Genomic DNA, 14,022 nt, shown 5'->3' on the forward strand with positions numbered 1-14,022 from the left:
TTCAGAACCTGAGGCAGATCCTAACGTTGGAAGATGAGAACAAAAACAGGCCGAGGATTGGGGCCGGCGGGGTGAACTCCGGCCTCTTCTCCCTTGTTACCCGGAAGTCTCAAATTGGGGTGAGGGTGGCAGAGAAGCAAGAGCTGGAGTTCCAGAAATATGGCTCCAGACCCATTCAGGCTGAGATCACCGCTCCACCTGGCAATCTTCTCCGGTTCGGACACGTGGTGGCAGGAGCCGGGGGGCCTGGCAATTGGCACAGTGGCATTCCGCAGGCCACGGGAGGCACCGCGTGTGCCTGGGCCACACCGGGCGCTGGGCCGCAGCGCGCCTGAGCCGAGGCACTGAGGCCCTGAGGACAGACATGCCCACTTAGCCGTTGGCGGGGCCGCCGCCCCTCCTCCAGCATCATCTGGCCTCAGGTGAGTCTTCTTCCGTCCCCCCTCTCCCCGCACCCCTGAGCTGCCCTACAGTGGCCCGCAGTGAATGCTGGCCCCAGGGAACCAGTGCTCACCCGGCTGGACAGGCCTAGCACACTGACAAACAGGGGGTATCAGCGCTGTTCGTCCCCGTGACACCCCAGCAGCTGAGCTGTCCACGGCACTGCGTCCAGCAGCAGCAGACAGGAAAGCCATCCCGAAAGGACCCCCCCCAGTGAGCTCGGGGGGAGCACCCCACACCCCAGGGCTGTGCACCACCACGGGTGACGGAACCTGTCGGCTTACCACCCGGAAAGCATGGCAGTCACTGGTGTGTGACTCCAGGGCCCGCAGCACTGTACCCCGTGACTCTGCACCCCTGGACCCCGGGGGGCTTCCCTGCAGGCCCACCTAAGACCGGCATGGCAGGACGGCAGCATCTATTCTAAGTTTAATAACCACAGAGCGAGACAAAAACGTTTACTGATCCCATGTTTTGTTTTGTTTTTAATGTTTTTAAGGAAAAAAAAGTAGAATATGCAAGTTTGTGTATCAGAAAAAAGTTCACCAGTGCGGCACATTGTTTCACTGAATTTTGGGGGTTCCTTTCACAGTGGGTTACTGACGCAGACGTTCTTAAGTGTCTGGAGACTCGACAGCATGTGAAGTGGGACTGGACCCTAAAATTCATCAACCTCAGGGTTCTGTCCTCCGTCCTCCATTCCGTAAAAATTTTACTCTAGAGCTTTCTCAGAGGATAGCTTTTTGAATCATATTTAAGCGAAGATGCATTTGCCACTCGCCTCATTCTCATTACCCTCTCTGGGAAAGCAATTTGCAAATCAGAGTCCCGTATGTCCAAAAGGAGCCGGTAAAATCGTCTTCATGCAATCATTTGCTTCATCACCTCAGGTTCTGAACTCCACCTACATGTTATTTTACCTAATTGAACCATTAAAATGGAAAGCCCTTGATTCGTGTGGCGTTACGGAAAGGTTGGCTGTACCGAGGTTCTCTGGAATTAATAACGGAATCAAGCGCTCGCTGCCAATAAGACAAGACTACCCCGGCTTCTGGTGGGGATATTTCCCAGCACACGCGTGTTTTCTTTGGGGAGCTTAACTCGCCAAAATTATTAAAAACTGAGCTCAAACACTGGTGCAAAGTCCCAAAGGAAATCATACGAGAGTGGAGAGATTTTTTTTTTTTCCTTTTATCAAATAAAACCCGGAAAAGGTAAAGTTTTTATCGTGGAAGATAAAAGGATCTCTCCCTTACAAAAGGAAACCTCACTGGCTGTGCTTAGGGTTCACACAGCGAAGCAGGCAGGGGTGTGTGACAGACAGACGTGTGAATGTCATCCCTGGGAGCAGAATGCAGGCTGACAATGCTGAGCTGGGTGGGGCGGCCATGGCCACCCTCCCCGGCCCCAGGAGCCACTCTCGTGGGGGCCCCTCACCAATGTCTCCGCCAGAGCCCTTCTCCGGGCTGCCAGCAGGAGAAAAGGAAGAGGAGAGAGCAGACAGAGAAGAGCAGGGTGCCCTGCAGTCCCCTCAGGGCACACGGGGACCTCGGATGGCAATACGGAGGGTATTATTGCTGTGAGTGAGAGGAAGTTAATAAACCCAGCTCACAGGCTGGGGAGAGCCCGGTGCCCACAGATGGACTCCAAGGTGCGTTGTGTGTGTGTGTGTGTGTGTGTGTGTGTGTGTGTGTATGTGTACCTGCGTAATCTATAGCAATTGCTTAGCCAAGAAAAACAGAGCAGAGAAAGTGAATGTAATTCCTTTTTTTATTTGAAGACATCCACTCTATAATGTCTATAGGTTCCAAGAGGAAATGCTAAATTTAGTATTAAAATAACCTAAGAAACCTCTTAAGCCACTGGGTATAAACTGAATGGAAATCTTATAGTTGCCCTTGACATTATCTAAAAGGAAACCAGCCAGCCACAGGAGTGTTATTCTTTGAGAAGTGTCACCAAAGCCCAAAGTGACCGGTTTCCTGAAAAAAAAAATAATTATTAATAAAATCTAAATATTAAGGGAAAAAAATAAGTTTCTACTTTCCTTACAGAAAACAATAAGGGCCCTGGAAAGGCACCCCATCCTTTTAAACTTGGGCGTAATCCCAGATATAAAACATCTCAATTTGAAAAAGATTTCACTCCCCGCAGATGCTCTGGATTCATAAATCCTTTCCTCTCATAATTTCTGAGCCACGAAGGCAACTGTTTCAAGGCAGAGCTCAACTCCCAAGCAGAGAGACAGGTCAGAGGCTCCTTTCAAATGGCGGGGGCAAAGGGGAGAGATCAACCAAAGGACTTGTGTGCACGCATATAAGCCTAACCCGTGGTATGGACAACAGGGGGTGGGGACATCCATGGGGAGGGGTTTGGGATGGGAATGGGGGGATGAGGACAATTATGTGACACCATAATCTATAAAGAAATTTTTAAAAAAATAAAGTAGAATTAAACTGTAAAAAAACAAAACAAAACAAGACCAAAAACAAACAAACAAACAAAAAAACAACAACTCCACATTAGGAGGCAGGGGTGGGTGCCTTTGTGGGTATAACGCAGGCTTGGGTGTGAACTCGAGGATCATCGGTGTGAACTCGAGGACGGGTGTGGTGGCAGGGGCTCTTTTATCTTAGCACCCTCTGGGCCCAGATCCGGATGACGATGGTCAAAGTCTCCAGGCGCCTACGTTCATTTCTTTAGTTTGGTAACAGACGAAGGATTACAAGCAGATACGTGTTTCAAAGAGCAGGCCTGTGTGCGTTGTATACACGAGAGGCTGCCCGCCAGCCAGCCAGCCTGGAGGGGTCTCATCGCAGGAAGAGGGCACATCCCGGGGCGCTCCCCGCTCAGAAAGAGCCGCCTCCAAGCCCGGCATCCATCTCCCCTCTAATCGTGTTTGACAGCCTATAAGCTCTTGGCAGTGAACTTGTTTACAATAAATGCTCAGTTTGGGTACATGGACTGCATTTCAGTCTTATAAATATCAAACACAACCCTACAACAGCCCCATTATGAAGCTGAGAATTATGTTGCCATAAATCTTTTTATTGGGGGGCCAAAGGGAATTACTTTGCAGCTTGTTTTCCACTAACCACTTGGAACGGTGTGAAAAGAGGTGCCTTTCTGCCCCGACCCCGTGCTAATTGGGATTCTGTGGGTTTCCACGGGGAACGCGCGGCACCCACCCTGAGCGCGCAGGTGGGTCCCCAGACGGTCGGGCCGCAGCGGGGGAAAATAAAAAAAAAATGCACGTGCCACTGAACGGCTCTTCCTGCAGTCCCAACGTTTGCCTGCCCTTCTTGTTCCTCCTGAAACTCCCTGGGGAACGAATGGCCCTTTGTGACAGGGTTGGCAGGCGTTCCGTGGTGAGCTCCAGTGTAGGGAGATTTATAAGTTCGCCGTAAAAATGCGCTTAAGGCTCACACTGGCTATAGGAATGGGCCTGTAAACAGAGCTCGTTTCTCTGGCTGTTACCTGGCGATTCATTTGAAAAGAAAAAAAAAAAGAGATCAGGATCACCTTATTTACCCGTCACATTACACATTTACGTGGGTCTTAAACGTGTAATAGCTTCCCTTTCAGAGGACAGCTTGCTCCTCAATAGTTAAAGGGGTGGGGGTGGGGGAGTGAGTCTCCTAACACCACCTCTGCCCACCTAGAGGACAAAGCTTGGGGGTACCCACGCTCAGCCCCACCCTCCATGGACGCCTTTCCCCAGGAAGGTACCCCTCCCCAGCATTCTCAACACCTTCTGGGGATGAAAGGATGGCACTCTGTCATTGCTGGGCTTCTGCACTTGTTTCTTAAATTCACAATGACCTTGTCATCCGACTCCTATAGTAGTTTAACTTGAACGTAACACCGACATATAGAAAATATCATTTTAAGAATTCTAGTGTAGTAATGAACAACATAAACTCATGAACAAAAACAGACCCAGAGACAGGGAAGCATCGATCAGACTGTCAAACCTCAGAGGGAAGGTAGGGAAGGGTGGGGGTGAGGGAGAGATCAACCAAAGGATTTGTATGCATGCATGTAAGTCTAACCAGTGGTCACGGACAACAGGGGGGTGGGGGCATACGTGAGGAGGGGTTTGGGATGGGAATGGGGGAATAAGGACAATTATGTGATACCATAATCAATTTAAAAAAAAGAATCCTTAAGTATGTTTTCCAAAATAACAAATACTGGGAAATACAGTCACTTTATTACTTAAAAGTGAGATTCAACGCCTTTCCTTCTAGACAACGTTATAATTCCGGTTGATGTAAACTAATGGTGTATGTCTCTGGGCTTCTAATGAAGAAGACAAGCAACTGATTTATAAGTTTCAAGGGTCATGAAATATAATTTTAATTTAAAAAAAAAGAAGTTACCACATGACTTCAGTATATGCGAGACAGAGAGCGAAAAAGAGAGGAAAAATATTTTCATTGCATTATCAGCCTCACAGATCTTGCTTGTTCATATCAGAAACACTAGCTTGCAATGTGAACGAATGGAAAATTGCTAAATTCACCTAAAATAATCACTCCCTCTTTTGAACTAAATAAGCCCTTTTAAAACCTTTGACTATTTAGCTGCTATTTACTGGGAGGAGGGGAGACATGGAGAAGGTGACTGTATGAAGAAAAAAAAATGCTTTTATTGTAGAACAAAAATCCCCTCCGAGGCAAGAAGACGCTTTGCCAAGTTCCACCCGGAATTAATGTTTAGGTTTAAATTATAAGGTCCAGAGAAAACAGAACCACTAAGCGACCCTTAAAGCTCATGGCATTCGTCAACGCTGCTGGGCTATGTACATGTTGGACCTGAAAAACCCTTTGCGGACAAAAGTTTGTAATGAAAACACCATTAAGGGGGCTCTCTGAACTCCATGTGTTAAGCCTCTGGAGCTGTTTGATGTAAATTCCACTCGGAGGCGGAGGATGCGTGGGACAGGGTGGGACTCGGAGACCCCCCACTGGGAGGGGTTCCCTGCCTCTCCTATTCCTTTCCTCTCAGAAAGCTTTTTCAATACTGACCCCCAGGCCACTCTGAGCCACGGAGGACAGCCCTCTTCTCCAGAACAGTCCACAGACTCCAGGCCAGGCTCCTGCTGCCCAGGTCGCCGGCACTGTCTGAGGTCTGCTAACTCCACGCCTGGGCTCATGCTACTGTCATCGTCCAAGCTTCTGGCCCTCAGAGTCTAGGCACAGAGAAGCCCAGCCTCCGGGGAGAGGGCACTGGCCGCTGGCGTGGGCCAGGGCCTGGGGCCGTGGGGCTGCCTCCACGTTGCTGAGAGCTCCCCTCGCACCCCAGGCCAGGAGGCTGGGGGCTCAGCAGCGTGGATCTCATGGTGCCGGCATTGCCGATGGAAGCCGGAGAGTCTGTGTGCCTGCGGGAGTGTCAGGGGCTAGAGCACGTGGAAACGAGGGGTCCCCCACGGCCCCGAGTGTGCGGAGAAGGGATAAGGGTGTTCGTTTTCCACCTTCACTCTCTCCCTCCCCGTCAGCCTGGTGATGGCGTCCAGAGGAGGAGGAGCAACAGGCCCAGGGACCACACCTAACCGTTCCGGGCAGGGCGCTGTGACAAGAGGGGCATTCATCACTTCTGACTTCCATTGACAACAGTTAAAAAATAAAAAAAAAAAGAGATAGGTACACCTCAGGTAGAATAAAAGAAAATACGATATCCCTTCTCACACTGTATATGAAGACAAAAATCAAAGAGCACTGTGCATATATATATATGTATGTATATGTATGTCTATGTTTAATTGATTTCAGAGAGGAAGGGAGAGTGAAAGAGAGAGAGAAACACCAATGATGAGAGAGAACCATCAATGGGCTGCCTCCTGCAGGCCCCACACTGGGGACCTGAGCCTGCACGCTGGCCATATGCCCTGACCGGGAATCCAACCGTGACCTCCTGGTTCACAGGCTGACGCTCAGCCACCGAGCACATTTACTGTCTTCCGCGCAGCCGCCCCCTAGGGCTGCTCTCCAGCCTTCCCAGGGAGGAGTGAGGGTCCTCCCCCAGACAGCTCTAGGGAAAAGCCCAGCGGGGTCCGGGCAAAGCACTTGGGTCACCCTGCATCTTCCTCAGGACGAGACGTGTGTGTGTGTGTGTGTGTGTGTGTGTGTGTGCTGTGTGACAGGCCCACCTCATTCTTCCTAATGATGTTTTCATTATTCCGTCACTCAATTAAAGCAGAAATGGATATTGCATCTTCCCACGGTATAATTGTTATTGTAATCTGTTTCCGATCACTGCTCGGGAAATGGGTCCAGAACGACATACACTCTCCCCTGCCTGCCTCGCAAGGCAGGCCGTTTCCTTTGACTGCGACACTCGGGGAGGCACGGATCCTGCTGCTCTCTGAGCGTCTTCGGGTTGTGACAAAGGAAAGTTCTTGTTCTGTGAACCCCACCCCCCCAAACATATTTTGAAAACACTGCTATTTGAAGAATTTTCCTACAAAGCTAGCAATTTTGCCTTCCCTTCCGTGTATCAATAATTGGAACATGTACAGTAATAGTATCCAATTTTAATATGGAAGGAAACTTGAAAATCCATCTTATTCAGTTATAAAAAAAAAAACCCAGCAACATGCATGCCCTGATACAGTGACTTCCCAGCCAAACACAAAGACAATGAAAGACGGTTTTAAAAGAAAGAAAAAGGTGTCTGTGCTCGATATAAGGAAACTCAAACTGTTCCTATGAAAAGCAGGCAGCCCCTCTTTGGAAGGCACCTGCGTTGACTAGAGCCCGTGTGGCCGCCTCTCACACCTGGGCAGCTTCGTCCCTGGCACCCTCCGAGGATGCAGCCCCCAGGCTGACGGGAAAGGCGCCTCCTTCAGGGACGGCAGTATTCCCCCTCCACGTTCTGGTCGTGCTTGTTACGTCAGGCTGCCGTCCGCTCACCCACGGCGGTGAGACAGTTCTCCGTTCCAAAGAGAAGGGGACTTGTCAGGGGCAGAACTAAAAGTGCCTTCCACACTAGCCACTGGCGATACCACCGGAAGCAATCACACTTGGCATTCAGCACTTCCCGCAGTCTCCTTACCCCGCGGCGTCAGAGCCACACCTGAAGCTGGTTCTCGCTCCACTAGGAGACTGGCATCATGGTGGGGAACTTTAGTTCAAGTTCAAATTCTTGACATTTCTATTCATGCCTTTTCCCCCCTGTATTTTAAGCATTTGTCACACTAGGATCAATCACACTCACTAGCTTATACGTGGACACAACACTTACAATGGAAAAAACAAATGCCATAAACCCAGCCGCCACAATATGTTTAAGGCACAAGGTACTGCCCATGAGGTCATTGTTGCCTGGATCTTTAAAAGTCTGGACGCAGAAGAACTTTGCACATGAGGAGCGGAGGACATGCGTTGTCCCAGATGATCTCTGCTGCGGCCTCTCCCCGCCACGTAACTGTGCTGACGCTGTCACCGTGTCTAAGGCCCTCGCTACTAAACAGCACAACAGCTCTGGGACTTAAAAACCAAACAGAAATGCCACAGAGTCCCATGGCTCAGAAAACCCCACCGTGGAACATGGTTTTGTAAACACTGTGAAGGGCCGTGGGGCTTGTTTCATGTAAAGGAGAAAATAAATGTTCGCCTGATGGCTGACAATAAGGGCCCAACATGCCTTCAGAGCCTGGAAAACAGCTCGCTGCTCAGGCCGGCCTTTGGGGGATCTGTGAGTCCCCAACTGGCTTTCGTTTTAACTCGGCCTCAGTTCCACGTGGGCCCTCGCCTCTGACTTGAAATACCTATCACATGGCCCCTAAGGAGTGGGTGATGACTATATAGAACCCCAGTGTCAGCACACAGACCGGCTTCAGGTCTCCTTTGCACCTTAAGACAAAAGGAAGGCACAGCTCTCTTTCTGGGCACCCAGAATTCATGCTGAGGAGCCGTGGGGACCGGAAAGGAGAAGGGCCCACAAAATCCACGCCAGCAGAGGGAAGTCACTCATTTCTAAGGAGAAGAATGAAAACACGAAAAGACAAACTCTCTTCTTCATTTGTTCCAGCTAAGCTTAAAGGTCGCCTACTCAAAACCAGTTTTCAGTTTTCCTTCTTTCTTTCTTTCTTCCTTTCTCTCTCTCTCTCTCTCAAAAAATAACGAGTTAAAATGTATGGGTCAGATCCAACATTTCACTGCTGTTCGTACTCTCGGGGAGCTGGGGGAGGCGGAAGTTGCTGCCAAAGCTTCTGAAAAGAGAGTTTTGCTGCTAATTTTCCGTTCACAAAATCTAAATTTCCCTTTTGCATCTCACTCAACTCATGAAATAATACAACGCAGTATTATATCACTGCAAATTGAGACATTTTTATCAAAATAAAGAGTGACGATGCCAACATTTCATTTGTCATTTCCCACTTGTCACTCTTCACTGACAAACTGTTACACATACAACTTTTGTCAAATGCTTCATCGTTAAATGTGTTCCAAATGCCATTGTATCTCAGTGTTCATGTAAGGCAGACAGTAAAAACTACTACGTTATCATACATTAGTTATATAGGTTTAAAAAAAAGAACTATTTATTAGGGAAAAGAATATAAAGGACTTCTTATTTATTTACATGTAGAAGAAAGCTTAAATTTCCTGAAATATAACAAACTGTGCCCATGCTGTATGCACCCAAATGTGAGATTATTCGCTATAAGAAACTTTTTTAAGAGTGAGAAAATGGGCCATTTTCATCTCAGCAAAAACCAAAAATCCTCTAAAAAGACCAAAGAAAATACTACAATTTGAAATCCATCTGGCCGAGTAATCTAATGTCTTTTCGATATATACATATACACTGTCCCTACACTGAATTCTTCAAAAGGAGAAGAAGAAAATAAAAATAAGGAGAAGAAGGGTTTTTAATTATTAAAGTGCAGCCGCCAAACCTGACTGTTTGCCAGATATACCAAGTAATTACCCACTAATTACCTGGAATATAACTGATTTCCATGTTCTTAAAATAACTCATTCATATTCTTAAAAGAGCTAACAAATGATGATCGATCTGTTTCCTTCCCCACAGACAGGTGTAGAGGCCGATTCTGGTCACATCCCTGGGAAAGGGGGTGCTGGCTGCCTTCCGAGGGGGTCACAGAGCAGAATGCCTCCAGGCCGCCACGCAGCTCCAACACACGCAGACACACACACACACACACACACACACACACACGCACACACACTTCCCTGCAGATGATCCTCAATCTATAATGGCCAGTGGGTTTCTGCTGGTGGAACATAGGGCTTCCAAAATTACTTGCAACAGACAATTATGCTCGGGACTCGGAGGGGCGGATACCCTGTGTTCTGTTTAATGTGTATGTTCGTTCCACGGCATAGATTTTTTTTTTTTAACCAAGTATATCTTTATTTTAATAACAGGCCGAGAACTAAAAACACTTTCGAGAAGGGCTATTTTTCTACCTCAGCAAAACTACAGAGGAGAGGCTCGATGGCTGGATGACCCATCCCTGAGTTCATTCTATCTCAAAGATCTTAAAACCTAAAAAAAAGAAAAAAGAAAAGAAAAGAAGAGAAAAAGTGGAGTGGGAGAGGGAAACCCCATCTTTTCTCTTTGGAAGCAATGGCTCCTCCCTACAAGCACACGGGCACCTATCCTTGGTTAAAACGAATGTAACAGTTGCTCTATCTTTCCCAGGTCCACACCACTCTCTCTGTTTCTAAGTATCTGATGCATTTCAATCAGTCAATATCTCTACCCTTTCATATCGGTGCTCCTTTCAAACAGAAAGGTGTGTCTCTACAACTGCTAGTATGCTGACTATCCCCAACCAGAAAAGGAAATGACCCCATGTAGTCACTCAGACCATGTTCCCGCTCAGGGAGACCCGCCACCAATACCGATCACATTTGCTCTCCGACGTGAGGCCATCAGTATGTGGAGAAGAATCATTTTTTGTCTCCTTGCAACAAGATAGCTATATTCTTGAAAGGGTTGCCTGACAGCAGAAAGAAAAGGTCTACTTCCAGTCAACTAGTCCTAAGATAGCTTCAACAGACGATTCTTTAGCAAAATTAAATGACATGAAAAATGATTTCTTTCTCCCTTCCCCCCACACCAAAAAAAAAAAATCACTAAAAGATATTCCCAGTGTTTAAACATTTCCCCCTGAAATCTAGAACACCGAACCCCACTCCAAGCATCAGAAGTCACAGGAACATGAAAAATCTCAAAAGAGACGTCTGATGTTCCGTGCCTCCTATCAGCAAAGACACCATCTGGTAGACTCCGGCACTGTTCACTCCGTTTAAGTGAAGCTGTCTGGGAGTTCCTCCTGAATCCAAACAGTAAGAACTGAAACTGCTTCTGTGAACAATGAATGAGGCACACTCAATTAGTGCTCCTGCCGCCACTGGCCAGTGGCCCCACGCAGGGGGAGCGAGCCCGCCTGGCCCGGACTGGGCTGGCATCACTTTCAGTTTACGCTGTGGGCTGCTGCCTGGCTGAAGTGTTACAAGCAGCAGAGCACTGGAGGTACTTATGCTAATGGTGGGAGAAAGGATCATCTGATTCTTATTTTCGTCATCTTCTACATGTTCTTTGCTTTTTCTAAATCTTCAAATAGATCTGTAAGTCCTAATCACCAATTTTACAAATATAAATTTCCCCGCCATTAATCATCCTTTTTTTCCAAATCCTTATGGAGTGAATTACTAGCTGACAAGGCACGCCAGTTCGGGTAAGTGAATGTTACCCAGCAGGGATATAAAGCTGTCAACACCACGGTGCTCTTGCCTGCTCTAAACTCTCTCCTGGCCTTCATATGTTTTTTAAAGAGATATTAGCCTAGGTTTTTTTTCCCCCCTTCCTGAGGACCTTCTATAAAAGCTGACTGTCATACACATCTGAGCACGTATATTTTATTGCACGCGTCCTTTAAAACACCGCTAAGATAAGAGCTAAGACATCCTAGAAAGGGTGGGAAAGAGAGTAAAACTGACCCCTTTCTTAGAGTCTTCTGAAGCTAACCACGCTGAAAACAAAACACGAACTTTTCAGTCCTCTATTAAAAGGCAACCACCTCAACTAGTTAAAAGCCAGACACTAAAATAAATAAAATAAAGCAAAAGGCCCCCCCTTTCAAAAAGTAGAATAGCAAAGAAATTTAAAAATAAAAAAAATTTACTATTGCAACCAATGCACTCAGAAACATTTACCCACGCACTGTTTATCAAAGCAGTAAGATAAACTGCCATTTTATCAATGAACAGTTAACAATAATTAACAATAATTTCTGCTATTTTTAAGGGGGGCTCCCTCTAACATCAATAAAGATTAACAAGTACATCTTCCCAAATTTTGAGCTCTATTTTTAAAACATATTATTATAGTCATTATTATAGCAACCTTTTCAACATTTACAGGACTGTAATATATCTGGAAATTGTAATAACAATGCAGAGCTGTGCTTTTGTAATTGTCTACACTTACTATATTGCTTCATAAAGAAAATTTAAACAAAAGGAGGTAGGGGGATAGAAATATAATCTGCTTTTTATTTACACTACGTTCCAAAATATAAAGTCTTTCAAGTATGAAAACCTGCTAAATAGAAATATATTTTAAACATTTTTTAAATTTAGAATGTGCATTTTTAAAAGCTTAGCTTTTCTCCAATCTGTGCATGATTAAAAGTTACAAGAAAATGAAATTATTAACATTTCAATGCACATTTGGAAACTACTGTATATAAATGTAAATCCCGAACATAACCATTAACATTCAATAAGAAAACTTTGTATTATTGAAATTTTATGTTCTAGTTGTTACATTTTAAAGCTTTCTAAATTAAAATCTTTCCAACTTATTATGCTATATAGAGTAAAATTTTTCTTTTTTTAAAAATCTTTAAAAATCCACCATGTGTAAACTATTTAAACCACTTCACTATTAAGTGTTATAAATGGTAATTGTTGAGACAAAATAATGTCATCTTTATTTTCAGTTTGGAAGCAGCTAGTAAGACCTTTGCTATTACTAAATGAAGCTAACGCTCAGAAAAAGTGACAAAAGTAGTTTGTTGGAACAAATCTATTTATTCATCACCAGGACTTAATAAATTTACTTTATATCAAATTTATAATAAGTGGTCAAATGTGAATTATAGTCTCAGAAAATATGAAAAGCAACTACTATCTTACACTCAAGATAGCCCTGGTTATCAAAATTAGGCAGTGTCTTTCACAGTTCAACATGATATAAATAAAGTTTGTTTTAGGGAAGCACAATTGTTAGCAATTATATTCAAAAATATTTAGAAACGTCTCTCAGTTTCAGAAAGAAACTAAAATTTCCAGTCTATGTTTTTTCTTTATGCATAAGGCCACTTTGAGAACAAATCCTCAAAGGATTTCTAAGTTTTTCAGTCAAACATTATCCATTATCAGCGAATATCATATCATCCAACATAGTTACTATATATTTTTCTTTCGTACATGCACATATTAAAAAAGGATATGAAAATTCAAAACTTATTGCTCCAGGCTCAAAACAGAACATTAATAAATAGCACTTTTAAAAGTGGGTCACAGAGCTAAAAGTTTTCTTTTGCTTCAGTAAAGGATGTTTTCAAGTCTCTACAATGAAAGAGGTATGAGCTACCATGTATAGTTTTAAAGCTTTAAAGATTGTGAGAATGAGTGCTTCTCCAGGGAGGTTAATATAAGGATCTAAAGCCAACCATCCTGAATGTCTCCCATGAAGACAATCATAGCAAAATAAGTAAAAACAAAACCCTGTTCCTTCATTAAATGTCTGCATTTAACTCTTTAAAGGGGAGTGAACATGTTAAATAATTACTTCAAAATACATACTATGGTTATTTAGAACCTGGGATTGGAGCTTATCACTAAGTTTTGCCAGGGTTTTGTAACATTACAACAAGCTAATATAAAGGATTATATTAAATAGGCTACTGCTGAAAATTCTTAGGACAAAGAAAAACTTTAGAAACCAAAAAGTTAAAAGTCCTTTATCCCAAACACAATAAAACTGCATACCATGAAGAAATATGCATTTTAAAAAAAATGGCAAATGGCTTAAAAACCTCAAAATATCTGAGTAATGTATCAATTCCTTGCACATCTTTATTTTATAAAATTACTTTTCCTAACCACTTTAAAATAAAGTAGCTGTTTGAGTAGTAAAAAATAAAAATAAAAACACACCTACAAAAGATCATTTTTAATACTATTGAATTCCTGGAAAGGAAATAAGGCTACAATGCTATGTTACCTATTGTGCTATCATTCCTAATGAAGTTACAAACGCATAGGACTGCAAACGCTATAGGAAACAGTAGCCTAGAAGCCGCTCAGGGCCTGACAGATGCCTGGTTCTTGATTTCACACTTGAAATGGGGCAGGGAAGACCCGGGCTGTGCCTCCTCCAGGATCGCCAAGCCCTGTCCTGACTGCAAGGTAACTGACAACCCTCCTGCTCCTGCTCCGGCTCCTGCCCTGGACAGAGCAAGGAACGCTCCTGCACCCAGAGCCAAGGTACCTGCACTTCATCCCTACACCAGACACCAGGAGGCCGGCAACC

At 44.8% G+C, this 14,022-nt stretch overlaps 1 protein-coding gene across 2 annotated transcripts in view; it reads right to left on the reverse strand.

Annotated features, from left to right (window-relative positions):
• Window positions 1-14,022, reverse strand: part of SATB2 (SATB homeobox 2) — a 207,282-nt gene that overhangs the window by 148,801 nt on the left and 44,459 nt on the right. The gene's annotated exons all lie outside the window — the stretch shown is intronic.

The sequence above is a fragment of the Pipistrellus hanaki genome (genome assembly GCF_964339955.1).
Source record: "Pipistrellus hanaki genome assembly, chromosome: 8".
Classification (NCBI taxonomy): domain Eukaryota; kingdom Metazoa; phylum Chordata; class Mammalia; order Chiroptera; family Vespertilionidae; genus Pipistrellus; species Pipistrellus hanaki.